The sequence below is a fragment of the Pleurodeles waltl genome, chromosome 4_1 (genome assembly GCF_031143425.1).
Source record: "Pleurodeles waltl isolate 20211129_DDA chromosome 4_1, aPleWal1.hap1.20221129, whole genome shotgun sequence".
NCBI lineage: Eukaryota > Metazoa > Chordata > Amphibia > Caudata > Salamandridae > Pleurodeles > Pleurodeles waltl.
Window position 1 is genome coordinate 41,860,483 of NC_090442.1, and position 18,468 is coordinate 41,878,950.

Here is an 18,468-nt window from a genome sequence, read left to right on the forward strand (position 1 = left end):
TAGAGCTTCTACCCATGCATAGTTTCTGCTTTCTGCAACCACACACTCCCTGTACTGAATCTACCCACAGTTCTGTTCAGAATGATTGTGCCATGTCATATTGTTGTGTACGTATTGCATATCCGTGGCATTTATGAAGAGGTACTTTGGTATGGCAGAAAGACAGAAAAGTAGCAATGCTGAAGGCATAACGTGACTGACTGTGCAGTTTGCATTGGGCTTTCTTAATGAGTGAGAGTGAAAGGAGTATTGTAAGAGTGTGTTTCCAGTTTGTATGTAAAGATAAGTTGGGTGCTGTGAGAAAAAGACTCAACCATGAAGGGACTCGAACCCTCACTCTTCTGAACCGAAGTCAGACGCCTTATCCATTAGGCCACATGGTCACTGACTGCAATATGTTTGGGTGTTTAGGGTTAGGTGGTATGAATGGATGTGGAACATATCAATTACAGGTGCGCAGGACAGGATCCCATACCGTTCTTCATCTTCTTTCCATCAAAGGAGTTTTTTCAAACAATATCTAGATAATTTCCAAAGTTTCATATTTTATGATGTGCTTTTTTGCCGTTAATCCTCCTATCTTCTTTTATTGAATACTCTGTTTTATGCTGCAATGGTATTTTTGGATTATTTGAAAAGAGAATGAAACTGCTTTGACAGTAGTTCAGACTTCCCATTTATTGACTTGCTAATTTGCTCCCTGAATTAGCTTATACAAGTGACATGAACAGGGCCTTGACCTAAGCACGTACCTGAAAGCCTGTCACCACCTCTAGAAATAAAATTCACAGCAGCTCAAAACATTCATTTTGAAAGAGAATATTTCAAGTGAGTCCAAGTTTAATTTCAATAAAGAAAGCTGTATAAAATGACACGCTGCACATTTGGGTAACCAGTATGACTCTTTTCAGTGAAGAAGTGGAATGGTTCTGTTGCAATATACTATCACCCTGGCAAGCTGCTATGAGGAAGAGTAAACAATATGATTAGGTTTCAGCAAAAATGTATAAGTTCAGGGTGTGCACCTCAGATAGACTTAAACTTACACACCCTGGTCTGTGAGAGTAGTGCCCTATCCATTGCGGCATTGAGGGTAATCTGCAAGACAGAGTTCCAAAATCATCCTTTCATCTCAGTTCATGGCCACATACAGTATTTCTGCAATCATTTGTTTCACTTTTCTGTCTTTAATTAAACTGACCATTTTAAACCTCCGGCACCCACCACTTCAATCTTACCGTTTTTGTGCTATCATAGGGCCTTGGACCTTTTGGCAAGTGGACAGAAGGAGTCAGAGAACCACATCACAATACATACTCCTTTGCCTGATACCTTTCACAACAAACTGCTCTTGGAAAAAGACGTTAACCGGTCCTTGCTCTCAGACAGACACAGAAAGCCTATCACCACCTCTACGAACATATTTCAATCAAACCAATATATATCATTCAACAATTATGCCTCTGTATCAATATAACTACAACTCGAGACAGAAAGGAATTTAAAAATCAATCTGCCCATTTGAATAACCAGCAGAGTTTTAAGGACGTACAAATTGGAATGTGACAATTTCAGAGTTCCTCATTCATAAGAAGTCTGTGAGATAGTATCTCAGAAAGATCTCAAGTTTATGGCAAAAATGGTTGTAAGGGTGATTTTTACCACACAATTGCAACTAGGTGCCTCAATCTGCAAGAGACCAGTCCTTGACAGATTACACAACTGGGGCAACAGCAAAGGCAGCAATTGTGTCAATCCTTTATGATTCTTCTCTAGTACTATACTTTTTCTGAGGGACAATTTGCATTATTCCTGGAGAAAATCATAGAGCTTCTACCCATGCATAGTTTCTGCTTTCTGCACGCACACACTCCCTGCACTGAATCTACCCACAGTTCTGTTCAGAATGATTGTGCCATGTCATATTGTTGTATACGTATTGCAGATCCGTGGCATTTATGAAGAGGTACTTTGGTATGGCAGAAAACAGAAAAGTAGCAATGCTGAAGGCATAACGTGACTGATTGTGCAGTTTTCATTGGGCTTTCTTAATGAGTGAGAGTGAAAGGAGTATTGTAAGAGTGTGTTTCCAGTTTGTATGTAAAGATAAGTTGGGTGCTGTGAGAAAAAGACTCTACCATGAAGGGACTCGAACCCTTAATCTTCGGATCCGAAGTTAGACGCCTTATCCATTAGGCCACATGGTCACTGACTGCAATATGTTTGCGTGTTTAGGGTTAGGTGGTATGAATGGATGTGGAACATATCAATTACAGGTGCGCAGGACACGATCCCATACCGTTCTTCATCTTCTTTCCATCAAAGGAGTTTTTTCAAACAATATCTAGATAATTTCCAAAGTTTCATATCTTATGCTGTGCTTTTTTGCCGTTAATCCTCCTTTCTTCTTTTATTGAATACTCTGTTTTATGTTGCAATGGTATTTTTGGATTATTTGAAGAGAGAATGAAACTGCTTTGACAGTAGTTCAGACTTCCCATTTCTTGACTTGCTAATTTGCTCCCTGAATTAGCTTATTAAAGTGACATGAACAGGGCCTTGACCTAAGCACGTACCTGAAAGCCTGTCACCATCTCTAGAAATAAAATTCACAGCAGCTCAAAACATTCATTTTGAAAGAGAATATTTCAAGTGAGTCCAAGTTTAATTTCAATAAAGAAAGCTGTATAAAATGACACGCTACACATTTGGATAACTAGCATGACACTTTTCAGTGAAGAAGTGGAATGGTTCTGTTGCAATATACTATCACCCTGGCAAGCTGCTACGAGGAAGAGTAAACAATATGATTAGGTTTCAGCAAAAATGTATTAGTTCAGGGTGTGCACCTCAGATAGACTTAAACTTACACACCCTGGTCTGTGAGAGTAGTGCCCTATCCATTGCGGCATTGAGGGTAATCTGCAAGACAGAGTTCCAAAATCATCCTTTCATCTCAGTTCATGGCCACATACAGTATTTCTGCAGTCATTCGTTTCACTTTTCTGTCTTTAATTAAACTGACCATTTTAAACCTCCGGCACCCACCACTTCAATCTTACCGTTTTTGTGCTATCATAGGGCCTTGGAACTTTTGGCAAGTGGACAGAAGCAGTCAGAGAACCACATCACAATACATACTCCTTTGCCTGATACCTTTCACAACAAACTGCTCTTGGAAAAAGACGTTAACCGGTCCTTGCTCTCAGACAGACACAGAAAGCCTATCACCACCTCTACGAACATATTTCAATCAAACCAATATATATCATTCAACAATTATGCCTCTGTATCAATATAACTACAACTCGAGACAGAAAGGAATTTAAAAAACAATCTGCCCATTTGAATAACCAGCAGAGTTTTAAGGACGTACAAATTGGAATGTGACAATTTCAGAGTTCCTCATTCATAAGAAGTCTGTGAGATAGTATCTCAGAAAGATCTCAAGTTTATAGCAAAAATGGTTGTAAGTGTGATCTTTACCACACAATTGCAACTAGGTGCCTCAATCTGCAAGAGATCAGTCCTTGACAGATTACACAACTGGGGCAACAGCAAAGGCAGCAATTGTGTCAATCCTTTATGATTCTTTTCTAGTACTATACTTTTTCTGAGGGACAATTTGCATTATTCCTGGAGAAAATCATAGACCTTCTACCCATGCATAGTTTCTGCTTTCTGCACGCACACACTCCTGCACTGAATCTACCCACAGTTCTGTTCAGAATGATTGTGCCATGTCATATTGTTGTGTACGTATTGCATATCCGTGGCATTTATGAAGAGGTACTTTGGTATGGCAGAAAGACAGAAAAGTAGCAATGCTGAAGGCATAACGTGACTGATTGTGCAGTTTGCATTGGGCTTTCGTAATGAGTGAGAGTGAAAGGAGTATTGTAAGAGTGTGTTTCCAGTTTGTATGTAAAGATAAGTTGGGTGCTGTGAGAAAAAGACTCAACCATGAAGGGACTCAAACCCTCAATCTTCTGATCCGAAGTCAGACGCCTTATCCATTAGGCCACATGGTCACTGACTGCAATATGTTTGGGTGTTTAGGGTTAGGTGGTATGAATGGATGTGGAACATATCAATTACAGGTGCGCAGGACAGGATCCCATACTGTTCTTCATCTTCTTTCCATCAAAGGAGTTTTTTCAAACAATATCTAGATAATTTCCAAAGTTTCATATCTTATGCTGTGCTTTTTTGCCGTTAATCCTCCTTTCTTCTTTTATTGAATACTCTGTTTTATGCTGCAATGGTATTTTTGGATTATTTGAAAAGAGAATGAAACTGCTTTGACAGTAGTTCAGACTTCCCATTTCTTGACTTGCTAATTTGCTCCCTGAATTAGCTTATACAAGTGATATGAACAGGGCCTTGACCTAAGCACGTACCTGAAAGCCTGTCGCCACCTCTAGAAATAAAATTCACAGCAGCTCACAACATTCATTTTGAAAGAGAATATTTCAAGTGAGTCCAAGTTTAATTTCAATAAAGAAAGTTGTATAAAATGACACGATGCACATTTGGGTAACCAGCATGACTCTTTCAGTGAAGAAGTGGAATGGTTCTGTTGCAATAAACTATCACCCTGGTAAGCTGCTATGAGGAAGAGTAAACAATATGATTAGGTTTCAGCAAAAATGTATTAGTTCAGGGTGTGCACCTCAGATAGACTTAAACTTACAAACCCTGGTCTGTGAGAGTAATGCCCTCTCCATTGCGGCATTGAGGGTAATCTGCAAGACAGAGTTCCAAAATCATCCTTTCATCTCAGTTCAGGGCCACATACAGTATTTCTGCAGTCATTCGTTTCACTTTTCTGTCTTTAATTAAACTGACCATTTTAAACCTCCGGCACCCACCACTTCAATCTTACCGTTTTTGTGCTATCATAGGGCCTTGGAACTTTTGGCAAGTGGACAGAAGCAGTCAGAGAACCATATCACAATGCATACTCCTTTGCCTGATACCTTTCACAACAAACTGCTCTTGGAAAAAGACGTTAACCGGTCCTTGCTCTCAGACAGACACAGAAAGCCTATCACCACCTCTACGAACATATTTCAATCAAACCAATATATATCATTCAACAGTTATGCCTCTGTATCAATATAACTACAACTCGCGACAGAAAGGAATTTAAAAAACAATCTGCCCATTTGAATAGCCAGCAGAGTTTTAAGGACGTACAAATTGGAATGTGACAATTTCAGAGTTCCTCATTCATAAGAAGTCTGTGAGATAGTATCTCAGAAAGATCTCAAGTTTATAGCAAAAATGGTGGTAAGGGTGATTTTTACCACACAATTGCAACTAGTTGCCTCAATCTGCAAGAGACCAGTCCTTGACAGATTACACAACTGGGGCAACAGCAAAGGCAGCAATTGTGTCAATCCTTTATGATTCTTCTCTAGTACTATACTTTTTCTGAGGGACAATTTGCATTATTCCTGGAGAAAATCATAGAGCTTCTAACCATGCATAGTTTCTGCTTTCTGCACGCACACACTCCCTGCACTGAATCTACCCACAGTTCTGTTCGGAATGATTGTGCCATGTCATATTGTTGTATACGTATTGCATATCCGTGGCATTTATGAAGAGGTACTTTGGTATGGCAGAAAGACAGAAAAGTAGCAATGCTGAAGTCATAACGTGACTGATTGTGCAGTTTGCATTGGGCTTTCTTAATGAGTGAGAGTGAAAGGAGTATTGTAAGAGTGTATTTCCAGTTTGTATGTAAAGATAAGTTGGGGGCTGTGAGAAAAAGACTCAACCATGAAGGGACTCGAACCCTCAATCTTCTGATCCGAAGTCAGACACCTTATCCATTAGGCCACATGGTCACTGACTGCAATATGTTTGGGTGTTTAGGGTTAGGTGGTATGAATGGATGTGGAACATATCAATTACAGGTGCGCAGGACAGGATCCCATACCATTCTTCATCTTCTTTCCATCAAAGGAGTTTTTTCAAACAATATCTAGATAATTTCTAAAGTTTCATATCTTATGATGTGCTTTTTTGCCGTTAATCCTCCTATCTTCTCTTATTGAATACTCTGTTTTATGCTGCAATGGTATTTTGGGATTATTTGAAAAGAGAATGAAACTGCTTTGACAGTAGTTCAGACTTCCCATTTCTTGACTTGCTAATTTGCTCCCTGAATTAGCTTATACAAGTGACATGAACAGGGCCTTGACCTAAGCACGTACCTGAAAGCCTGTCACCACCTCTAGAAATAAAATTCACAGCAGCTCAAAACATTCATTTTGAAAGAGAATATTTCAAGTGAGTCCAAATTTAATTTCAATAAAGAAAGCTGTATAAAATGACACGCTGCACATTTGGGTAACCAGCATGACTCTTTTCAGTGAAGAAGTGGAATGGTTCTGTTGCAATATACTATCACCCTGGCAAGCTGCTACGAGGAAGAGTAAACAATATGATTAGGTTTCAGCAAAAATGTATTAGTTCAGGGTGTGCACCTCAGATAGACTTAAACTTACACACCCTGGTCTGTGAGAGTAGTGCCCTATCCATTGCGGCATTGAGGGTAATCTGCAAGACAGAGTTCCAAAATCATCCTTTCATCTCAGTTCATGGCCACATACAGTATTTCTGCAGTCATTCGTTTCACTTTTCTGTCTTTAATTAAACTGACCATTTTAAACCTCCGGCACCCACCACTTCAATCTTACCGTTTCTGTGCTATCATAGGGTCTTGGACCTTTTGGCAAGTGGACAGAAGCAGTCAGAGAACCACATCACAATACATACTCCTTTGCCTGATACCTTTCACAACAAACTGCTCTTGGAAAAAGACGTTAACCGGTCCTTGCTCTCAGACAGACACAGAAAGCCTATCACCACCTCTACGAACATATTTCAATCAAACCAATATATATCATTCAACAATTATGCCTCTGTATCAATATAACTACAACTCGAGACAGAAAGGAATTTAAAAAACAATCTGCCCATTTGAATGACCAGCAGAGTTTTAAGGACGTACAAATTGGAATGTGACAATTTCAGAGTTCCTCATTCATAAGAAGTCTGTGAGATAGTATCTCAGAAAGATCTCAAGTTTATAGCAAAAATGGTTGTAAGGGTGATTTTTACCACACAATTGCAACTAGGTGCCTCAATCTGCAAGAGACCAGTCCTTGACAGATTACACAACTGGGGCAACAGCAAAGGCAGCAATTGTGTCAATCCTTTATGATTCTTCTCTAGTACTATACTTTTTCTGAGGGACAATTTGCATTATTCCTGGAGAAAATCATAGAGCTTCTACCCATGCATAGTTTCTGCTTTCTTCACGCACACACTCCCTGCACTGAATCTACCCACAGTTCTGTTCGGAATGATTGTGCCATGTCATATTGTTGTATACGTATTGCATATCCGTGGCATTTATGAAGAGGTACTTTGGTATGGCAGAAAGACAGAAAAGTAGCAATGCTGAAGGCATAACGTGACTGATTGTGCAGTTTGCATTGGGCTTTCTTCATGAGTGAGAGTGAAAGGAGTATTGTAAGAGTGTATTTCCAGTTTGTATGTAAAGATAAGTTGGGTGCTGTGAGAAAAAGGTTCAACCATGAAGGGACTCGAACCCTCAATCTTCTGATCCGAAGTCAGACGCCTTATCCATAAGGCCACATGGTCACTGACTGCAATAGATTTGGGTGTTTAGGGTTAGGTGGTATGAATGGATGTGGAACATATCAATTACAGTTGCGCAGGACAGGATCCCATACCGTTCTTCATCTTCTTTCCATCAAAGGAGTTTTTTCAAACAATATCTAGATAATTTCCAAAGTTTCATATCTTATGATGTGCTTTTTTGCCGTTAATCCTCCTATCTTCTTTTATTGAATACTCTGTTTTATGCTGCAATGGTATTTTTGGATTATTTGAAAAGAGAATGAAACTGCTTTGACAGTAGTTCAGACTTCCCATTTATTGACTTGCTAATTTGCTCCCTGAATTAGCTTATACAAGTGACATGAACAGGACCTTGACCTAAGCACGTACCTGAAAGCCTGTCACCACCTCTAGAAATAAAATTCACAGCAGCTCAAAACATTCATTTTGAAAGAGAATATTTCAAGTGAGTCCAAGTTTAATTTCAATAAAGAAAGCTGTATAAAATGACACGCTGCACATTTGGGTAACCAGCATGACACTTTTCAGTGAAGAAGTGGAATGGTTCTGTTGCAATATACTATCACCCTGGCAAGCTGCTATGAGGAAGAGTAAACCATATGATTAGGTTTCAGCAAAAATGTATTAGTTCAGGGTGTGCACCTCAGATAGACTTAAACTTACACACCCTGGTCTGTGAGAGTAGTGCCCTATCCATTGCGGCATTGAGGGTAATCTGCAAGACAGAGTTCCAAAATCATCCTTTCATCTCAGTTCATGGCCACATACAGTATTTCTGCAGTCATTCGTTTCACTTTTCTGTCTTTAATTAAACTGAACATTTTAAACCTCCGGCACCCACCACTTCAATCTTACCGTTTTTGTGCTATCATAGGGCCTTGGAACTTTTGGCAAGTGGACAGAAGCAGTCAGAGAACCACATCACAATACATACTCCTTTGCCTGATACCTTTCACAACAAACTGCTCTTGGAAAAAGAAGTTAACCGGTCCTTGTTCTCAGACAGACACAGAAAGCCTATCACCACCTCTACGAACATATTTCAATCAAACCAATATATATCATTCAACAATTATGCCTCTGTATCAATATAACTACAACTCGAGACAGAAAGGAATTTAAAAAACAATCTACCCATTTGAATAACCAGCATAGTTTTAAGGACGTACACATTGGAATGTGACAATTTCAGAGTGCCTCATTCATAAGAAGTCTGTGAGATAGTATCTCAGAAAGATCTCAAGTTTATAGCAAAAATGGTTGTTAGGGTGATTTTTACCACACAATTGCAACTAGGTGCCTCAATCTGCAAGAGACCAGTCCTTGACAGATTACACAACTGGGGCAACAGCAAAGGCAGCAATTGTGTCAATCCTTTATGATTCTTCTCTAGTACTATACTTTTTCTGAGGGACAATTTGCATTATTCCTGGAGAAAATCATAGAGCTTCTACCCATGCATAGTTTCTGCTTTCTGCACGCACACACTCCCTGCACTGAATCTACCCACAGTTCTGTTCGGAATGATTGTGCCATGTCATATTGTTGTATACGTATTGCATATCCGTGGCATTTATGAAGAGGTACTTTGGTATGGCAGAAAGACAGAAAAGTAGCAATGCTGAAGTCATAACGTGACTGATTGTGCAGTTTGCATTGGGCTTTCTTAATGAGTGAGAGTGAAAGGAGTATTGTAAGAGTGTATTTCCAGTTTGTATGTAAAGATAAGTTGGGTGCTGGGAGAAAAAGACTCAACCATGAAGGGACTCGAACCCTCAATCTTCTGATCCGAAGTCAGACACCTTATCCATTAGGCCACATGGTCACTGACTGCAATATGGTTGGGTGTTTAGGGTTAGGTGGTATGAATGGATGTGGAACATATCAATTACAGGTGCGCAGGACAGGATCCCATACCATTCTTCATCTTCTTTCCATCAAAGGAGTTTTTTCAAACAATATCTAGATAATTTCTAAAGTTTCATATCTTATGATGTGCTTTTTTGCCGTTAATCCTCCTATCTTCTCTTATTGAATACTCTGTTTTATGCTGCAATGGTATTTTGGGATTATTTGAAAAGAGAATGAAACTGCTTTGACAGTAGTTCAGACTTCCCATTTCTTGACTTGCTAATTTGCTCCCTGAATTAGCTTATACAAGTGACATGAACAGGGCCTTGACCTAAGCACGTACCTGAAAGCCTGTCACCACCTCTAGAAATAAAATTCACAGCAGCTCAAAACATTCATTTTGAAAGAGAATATTTCAAGTGAGTCCAAGTTTAATTTCAATAAAGAAAGCTGTATAAAATGACACGCTGCACATTTGGGTAACCAGCATGACTCTTTTCAGTGAAGAAGTGGAATGGTTCTGTTGCAATATACTATCACCCTGGCAAGCTGCTACGAGGAAGAGTAAACAATATGATTAGGTTTCAGCAAAAATGTATTAGTTCAGGGTGTGCACCTCAGATAGACTTAAACTTACACACCCTGGTCTGTGAGAGTAGTGCCCTATCCATTGCGGCATTGAGGGTAATCTGCAAGACAGAGTTCCAAAATCATCCTTTCATCTCAGTTCATGGCCACATACAGTATTTCTGCAGTCATTCGTTTCACTTTTCTGTCTTTAATTAAACTGACCATTTTAAACCTCCGGCACCCACCACTTCAATCTTACCGTTTCTGTGCTATCATAGGGTCTTGGACCTTTTAGCAAGTGGACAGAAGCAGTCAGAGAACCACATCACAATACATACTCCTTTGCCTGATACCTTTCACAACAAACTGCTCTTGGAAAAAGACGTTAACCGGTCCTTGCTCTCAGACAGACACAGAAAGCCTATCACCACCTCTACGAACATATTTCAATCAAACCAATATATATCATTCAACAATTATGCCTCTGTATCAATATAACTACAACTCGAGACAGAAAGGAATTTAAAAAACAATCTGCCCATTTGAATAACCAGCAGAGTTTTAAGGACGTACAAATTGGAATGTGACAATTTCAGAGTTCCTCATTCATAAGAAGTCTGTGAGATAGTATCTCAGAAAGATCTCAAGTTTATAGCAAAAATGGTTGTAAGGGTGATTTTTACCACACAATTGCAACTAGGTGCCTCAATCTGCAAGAGACCAGTCCTTGACAGATTACACAACTGGGGCAACAGCAAAGGCAGCAATTGTGTCAATCCTTTATGATTCTTCTCTAGTACTATACTTTTTCTGAGGGACAATTTGCATTATTCCTGGAGAAAATCATAGAGCTTCTACCCATGCATAGTTTCTGCTTTCTGCACGCACACACTCCCTGCACTGAATCTACCCACAGTTCTGTTCGGAATGATTGTGCCATGTCATATTGTTGTATACGTATTGCATATCCGTGGCATTTATGAAGAGGTACTTTGGTATGGCAGAAAGACAGAAAAGTAGCAATGCTGAAGGCATAACGTGACTGATTGTGCAGTTTGCATTGGGCTTTCTTCATGAGTGAGAGTGAAAGGAGTATTGTAAGAGTGTATTTCCAGTTTGTATGTAAAGATAAGTTGGGTGCTGTGAGAAAAAGGTTCAACCATGAAGGGACTCGAACCCTCAATCTTCTGATCCGAAGTCAGACGCCTTATCCATAAGGCCACATGGTCACTGACTGCAATAGATTTGGGTGTTTAGGGTTAGGTGGTATGAATGGATGTGGAACATATCAATTACAGTTGCGCAGGACAGGATCCCATACCGTTCTTCATCTTCTTTCCATCAAAGGAGTTTTTTCAAACAATATCTAGATAATTTCCAAAGTTTCATATCTTATGATGTGCTTTTTTGCCGTTAATCCTCCTATCTTCTTTTATTGAATACTCTGTTTTATGCTGCAATGGTATTTTTGGATTATTTGAAAAGAGAATGAAACTGCTTTGACAGTAGTTCAGACTTCCCATTTATTGACTTGCTAATTTGCTCCCTGAATTAGCTTATACAAGTGACATGAACAGGACCTTGACCTAAGCACGTACCTGAAAGCCTGTCACCACCTCTAGAAATAAAATTCACAGCAGCTCAAAACATTCATTTTGAAAGAGAATATTTCAAGTGAGTCCAAGTTTAATTTCAATAAAGAAAGCTGTATAAAATGACACGCTGCACATTTGGGTAACCAGCATGACACTTTTCAGTGAAGAAGTGGAATGGTTCTGTTGCAATATACTATCACCCTGGCAAGCTGCTATGAGGAAGAGTAAACCATATGATTAGGTTTCAGCAAAAATGTATTAGTTCAGGGTGTGCACCTCAGATAGACTTAAACTTACACACCCTGGTCTGTGAGAGTAGTGCCCTATCCATTGCGGCATTGAGGGTAATCTGCAAGACAGAGTTCCAAAATCATCCTTTCATCTCAGTTCATGGCCACATACAGTATTTCTGCAGTCATTCGTTTCACTTTTCTGTCTTTAATTAAACTGAACATTTTAAACCTCCGGCACCCACCACTTCAATCTTACCGTTTTTGTGCTATCATAGGGCCTTGGAACTTTTGGCAAGTGGACAGAAGCAGTCAGAGAACCACATCACAATACATACTCCTTTGCCTGATACCTTTCACAACAAACTGCTCTTGGAAAAAGAAGTTAACCGGTCCTTGCTCTCAGACAGACACAGAAAGCCTATCACCACCTCTACGAACATATTTCAATCAAACCAATATATATCATTCAACAATTATGCCTCTGTATCAATATAACTACAACTCGAGACAGAAGGAATTTAAAAAACAATCTGCCCATTTGAATAACCAGCATAGTTTTAAGGACGTACACATTGGAATGTGACAATTTCAGAGTTCCTCATTCATAAGAAGTCTGTGAGATAGTATCTCAGAAAGATCTCAAGTTTATAGCAAAAATGGTTGTTAGGGTGATTTTTACCACACAATTGCAACTAGGTGCCTCAATCTGCAAGAGACCAGTCCTTGACAGATTACACAACTGGGGCAACAGCAAAGGCAGCAATTGTGTCAATCCTTTATGATTCTTCTCTAGTACTATACTTTTTCTGAGGGACAATTTGCATTATTCCTGGAGAAAATCATAGAGCTTCTACCCATGCATAGTTTCTGCTTTCTGCACGCACACACTCCCTGCACTGAATCTACCCACAGTTCTGTTCGGAATGATTGTGCCATGTCATATTGTTGTATACGTATTGCATATCCGTGGCATTTATGAAGAGGTACTTTGGTATGGCAGAAAGACAGAAAAGTAGCAATGCTGAAGGCATAACGTGACTGATTGTGCAGTTTGCATTGGGCTTTCTTCATGAGTGAGAGTGAAAGGAGTATTGTAAGAGTGTATTTCCAGTTTGTATGTAAAGATAAGTTGGGTGCTGTGAGAGAAAGGTTCAACCATGAAGGGACTCGAACCCTCAATCTTCTGATCCGAAGTCAGACGCCTTATCCATTAGGCCACATGGTCACTGACTGCAATAGATTTGGGTGTTTAGGGTTAGGTGGTATGAATGGATGTGGAACATATCAATTACAGTTGCGCAGGACAGGATCCCATACCGTTCTTCATCTTCTTTCCATCAAAGGAGTTTTTTCAAACAATATCTAGATAATTTCCAAAGTTTCATATCTTATGATGTGCTTTTTTGCCGTTAATCCTCCTATCTTCTTTTATTGAATACTCTGTTTTATGCTGCAATGGTATTTTTGGATTATTTGAAAAGAGAATGAAACTACTTTGACAGTAGTTCAGACTTCCCATTTATTGACTTGCTAATTTGCTCCCTGAATTAGCTTATACAAGTGACGTGAACAGGGCCTTGACCTAAGCACGTACCTGAAAGCCTGTCACCACCTCTAGAAAATACAATTCACAGCAGCTCAAAACATTCATTTTGAAAGAGAATATTTCAAGTGAGTCCAAGTTTAATTTCAATAAAGAAAGCTGTGTAAAATGACACGCTGCACATTTGGGTAACCAGCATGACTCTTTTCAGTGAAGAAGTGGAATGGTTCTGTTGCAATATACTATCACCCTAGCAAGCTGCTACGAGGAAGAGTAAACAATATGATTAGGTTTCAGCAAAAATGTATTAGTTCAGGGTGTGCACCTCAGATAGACTTAAACTTACACACCCTGGTCTGTGAGAGTAGTGCCCTATCCATTGCGGCATTGAGGGTAATCTGCAAGACAGAGTTCCAAAATCATCCTTTCATCTCAGTTCATGGCCACATACAGTATTTCTGCAGTCATTCGTTTCACTTTTCAGTCTTTAATTAAACTAACCATTTTAAACCTCCGGCACCCACCACTTCAATCTTACCGTTTTTGTGCTATCATAGGGCCTTGGAACTTTTGGCAAGTGGACAGAAGCAGTCAGAGAACCACATCACAATACATACTCCTTTGCCTGATACCTTTCACAACAAACTGCTCTTGGAAAAAGAAGTTAACCGGTCCTTGCTCTCAGACAGACACAGAAAGCCTATCACCACCTCTACGAACATATTTCAATCAAACCAATATATATCATTCAACAATTATGCCTCTGTATCAATATAACTACAACTCGAGACAGAAGGAATTTAAAAAACAATCTGCCCATTTGAATAACCAGCATAGTTTTAAGGACGTACACATTGGAATGTGACAATTTCAGAGTTCCTCATTCATAAGAAGTCTGTGAGATAGTATCTCAGAAAGATCTCAAGTTTATAGCAAAAATGGTTGTTAGGGTGATTTTTACCACACAATTGCAACTAGGTGCCTCAATCTGCAAGAGACCAGTCCTTGACAGATTACACAACTGGGGCAACAGCAAAGGCAGCAATTGTGTCAATCCTTTATGATTCTTCTCTAGTACTATACTTTTTCTGAGGGACAATTTGCATTATTCCTGGAGAAAATCATAGAGCTTCTACCCATGCATAGTTTCTGCTTTCTGCACGCACACACTCCCTGCACTGAATCTACCCACAGTTCTGTTCGGAATGATTGTGCCATGTCATATTGTTGTATACGTATTGCATATCCGTGGCATTTATGAAGAGGTACTTTGGTATGGCAGAAAGACAGAAAAGTAGCAATGCTGAAGGCATAACGTGACTGATTGTGCAGTTTGCATTGGGCTTTCTTCATGAGTGAGAGTGAAAGGAGTATTGTAAGAGTGTATTTCCAGTTTGTATGTAAAGATAAGTTGGGTGCTGTGAGAAAAAGGTTCAACCATGAAGGGACTCGAACCCTCAATCTTCTGATCCGAAGTCAGACGCCTTATCCATTAGGCCACATGGTCACTGACTGCAATAGATTTGGGTGTTTAGGGTTAGGTGGTATGAATGGATGTGGAACATATCAATTACAGTTGCGCAGGACAGGATCCCATACCGTTCTTCATCTTCTTTCCATCAAAGGAGTTTTTTCAAACAATATCTAGATAATTTCCAAAGTTTCATATCTTATGATGGGCTTTTTTGCCGTTAATCCTCCTATCTTCTTTTATTGAATACTCTGTTTTATGCTGCAATGGTATTTTTGGATTATTTGAAAAGAGAATGAAACTACTTTGACAGTAGTTCAGACTTCCCATTTATTGACTTGCTAATTTGCTCCCTGAATTAGCTTATACAAGTGACGTGAACAGGGCCTTGACCTAAGCACGTACCTGAAAGCCTGTCACCACCTCTAGAAAATACAATTCACAGCAGCTCAAAACATTCATTTTGAAAGAGAATATTTCAAGTGAGTCCAAGTTTAATTTCAATAAAGAAAGCTGTGTAAAATGACACGCTGCACATTTGGGTAACCAGCATGACTCTTTTCAGTGAAGAAGTGGAATGGTTCTGTTGCAATATACTATCACCCTAGCAAGCTGCTACGAGGAAGAGTAAACAATATGATTAGGTTTCAGCAAAAATGTATTAGTTCAGGGTGTGCACCTCAGATAGACTTAAACTTACACACCCTGGTCTGTGAGAGTAGTGCCCTATCCATTGCGGCATTGAGGGTAATCTGCAAGACAGAGTTCCAAAATCATCCTTTCATCTCAGTTCATGGCCACATACAGTATTTCTGCAGTCATTCGTTTCACTTTTCAGTCTTTAATTAAACTAACCATTTTAAACCTCCGGCACCCACCACTTCAATCTTACCGTTTTTGTGCTATCATAGGGCCTTGGAACTTTTGGCAAGTGGACAGAAGCAGTCAGAGAACCACATCACAATACATACTCCTTTGCCTGATACCTTTCACAACAAACTGCTCTTGGAAAAAGACATTAACCGGTCCTTGCTCTCAGACAGACACAGAAAGCCTATCACCACCTCTACGAACATATTTCAATGAAACCAATATATACCATTCAACAATTATGCCTCTGTATCAATATAACTACAACTCGAGACAGAAAGGAATTTAAAAAACAATCTGCCCATTTGAGTAACCAGCATAGTTTTAAGGACGTACAAATTGGAATGTGACAATTTCAGAGTTCCTCATTCATAAGAAGTCTGTGAGATAGTATCTCAGAAAGATCTCAAGTTTATAGCAAAAATGGTTGTAAGGGTGATTTTTACCATACAATTGCAACTAGGTGCCTCAATCTGCAAGAGACCAGTCCTTGACAGATTACACAACTGGGGCAACAGCAAAGGCAGCAATTGTGTCAATCCTTTATGATTCTTCTCTAGTACTATACTTTTTCTGAGGGACAATTTGCATTATTCCTGGAGAAAATCATAGAGCTTCTAGGCATCCATACTTTCTGCTTTCTGCACGCACACACACTCCCTGCACTGAATCTACCCACAGTTCTGTTCAGAATGATTGTGCCATGTCATATTGTTGTATATGTATTGCATATCCGTGGCATTTATAAAGAGGTACTTTGGTATGGCAGAAAGACAGAAAAGTTGCAATGCTGAAGGGATAATGTGACTGATTGTGCAGTTTGTATTGGGCTTTCTTAATGAGTGAGAGTGAAAAGAGTATTGTAAGAGTGTGCCTCCAGTTTGTATGTAAAGATAAGTTGGGTGCTGTGAGAAAAAGACTCAACCATGAAGGGACTCGAACCCTCAATCTTCTGATCCGAAGTCAGACGCCTTATCCATTAGGCCACATGGTCACTGACTGCAATAAGTTTGGGTGTTTAGGGTTAGGTGGTATGAATGGATGTGGACCATATCAATTACAGTTGCGCAGTTCAGGATCCCATACCGTTCTTCATTTTCTTTCCATCAAAGGAGTTTTTTCAAACAATATCTTGATAATTTCCAAAGTTTCATATCTTATAACGTGCTTTTTTGCCGTTAGTCCTCCTTTCTTCATTTATTTAATACTCTCTTTCATGCTGCAATGGGATTTTTGGATTATTTGAAAAGAGAATGAAACTGCTTTGACAGTAGTTCTGAGTTCCCATTTCTTGACTTGCTAATTTGCTCCCTGAATTAGCTTATACAAGTGAAATGAACAGGGCCTTGACCTAAGCACGGACCTGAAAGTCTGTCAGCACCTCTAGAAATAAAATTCATAGCAGCTCAAAACAATAATTTTGAAAGAGAATATTTCAAGTGAGTCCAAGTTTAATTTCAATAAAGAAAGCTGTATAAAATGACACGCTGCACATTTGGGTAACCAGCATGACTCTTTTCAGTGAAGAAGTGGAATGGTTCTGTTGCAATATACTATCACCCTGGCAAGCTGCTACGAGGACGAGTAAACAATATGATTAGGTTTCAGCAAAAATGTATTAGTTCAGGGTGTGCACCTCAGATAGACTTAAACTTACACACCCTGGTCTGTGAGAGTAGTGCCCTATCCATTGCGGCATTGAGGGTAATGTGCAAGACTGAGTTCCAAAATCATCCTTTCATCTCAGTTCATGGCCACATACAGTATTTCTGCAGTCATCCATTTCACTTTTCTGTCTTTAACTAAACTAACCATTTTAAACCTCTGCCACCCACCACTTCAATCTTACCGTTTTTGTGCTATCCTAGGGCCTTGGAACTTTTGGCAAGTGGATAGAAGCAGTCAGAGAACCACATCACTATACATACTCCTTTGCCTGATACCTTTCACAACAAACTGCTCTTGGAAAAAGACGTTAACCGGTCCTTGCTCTCAGACAGACACAGAAAGCCTATCACCACCTCTACGAACATATTTCAATCAAACCAATATATATCATTCAAACAATTATGCCTCTGTATCAATATAGCTACAACTCGAGACAGAAAGGAATTTACAAAACAATCTGCCGATTTGAATAACCAGCATGGTTTTAAGGACGTACAAATTGGAATGTGACAATTTCAGAGTTCCTCATTCATAAGAAGTCTGTGAGATAGTATCTCAGAAAGATCTCAAGTTTATAGCAAAAATGGTTGTAAGGGTGATTTTTACCACACAATTGCAACTAGGTGCCTCAATCTGCAAGAGATCAGTCCTTGACAGATTACACAACTGGGGCAACAGCAAAGGCAGCAATTGTGTCAATCCTTTATGATTCTTCTCTAGTACTATACTTTTTCTGAGGGACAATTTGCATAATTCCTGGAGAAAATCATAGAGCTTCTACGCATGCATTGTTTCTGCTTTCTGCACGCGCACACACACCCTGCACTGCATTTACCCACAGTTCTGTTCAGAATGATTGTGCCATGTCATATTGTTGCATACGTATTGCATATCCGTGGAATTTTTGAAGAGGTACTTTGGTATGGCAGAAAGACAGAAAAGTAGCAATGCTGAAGGCATAGTGTGACTGATTGTGCAGTTTGCGTT

The 18,468-nt window shown here is 39.5% G+C and overlaps 7 non-coding genes across 7 annotated transcripts; all 7 read right to left on the bottom strand.

Annotated features, from left to right (window-relative positions):
* Nucleotides 1-310: 310 nt before the first annotated feature.
* TRNAR-UCG (transfer RNA arginine (anticodon UCG)) lies at nucleotides 311-383 on the bottom strand. The gene has a single exon. It is a non-coding gene; the product is annotated as a tRNA-Arg (tRNA).
* A 3,575-nt stretch (nucleotides 384-3,958) lies between these two features.
* TRNAR-UCG (transfer RNA arginine (anticodon UCG)) lies at nucleotides 3,959-4,031 on the bottom strand. The gene has a single exon. It is a non-coding gene; the product is annotated as a tRNA-Arg (tRNA).
* A 1,751-nt stretch (nucleotides 4,032-5,782) lies between these two features.
* On the bottom strand, nucleotides 5,783-5,855 carry TRNAR-UCG (transfer RNA arginine (anticodon UCG)). The gene has a single exon. It is a non-coding gene; the product is annotated as a tRNA-Arg (tRNA).
* Nucleotides 5,856-9,432: 3,577 nt separating this feature from the next.
* On the bottom strand, nucleotides 9,433-9,505 carry TRNAR-UCG (transfer RNA arginine (anticodon UCG)). The gene has a single exon. It is a non-coding gene; the product is annotated as a tRNA-Arg (tRNA).
* A 3,576-nt stretch (nucleotides 9,506-13,081) lies between these two features.
* On the bottom strand, nucleotides 13,082-13,154 carry TRNAR-UCG (transfer RNA arginine (anticodon UCG)). Its single transcript has one exon. It is a non-coding gene; the product is annotated as a tRNA-Arg (tRNA).
* A 1,752-nt stretch (nucleotides 13,155-14,906) lies between these two features.
* On the bottom strand, nucleotides 14,907-14,979 carry TRNAR-UCG (transfer RNA arginine (anticodon UCG)). Its single transcript has one exon. It is a non-coding gene; the product is annotated as a tRNA-Arg (tRNA).
* A 1,755-nt stretch (nucleotides 14,980-16,734) lies between these two features.
* On the bottom strand, nucleotides 16,735-16,807 carry TRNAR-UCG (transfer RNA arginine (anticodon UCG)). Its single transcript has one exon. It is a non-coding gene; the product is annotated as a tRNA-Arg (tRNA).
* Nucleotides 16,808-18,468: the final 1,661 nt, after the last annotated feature.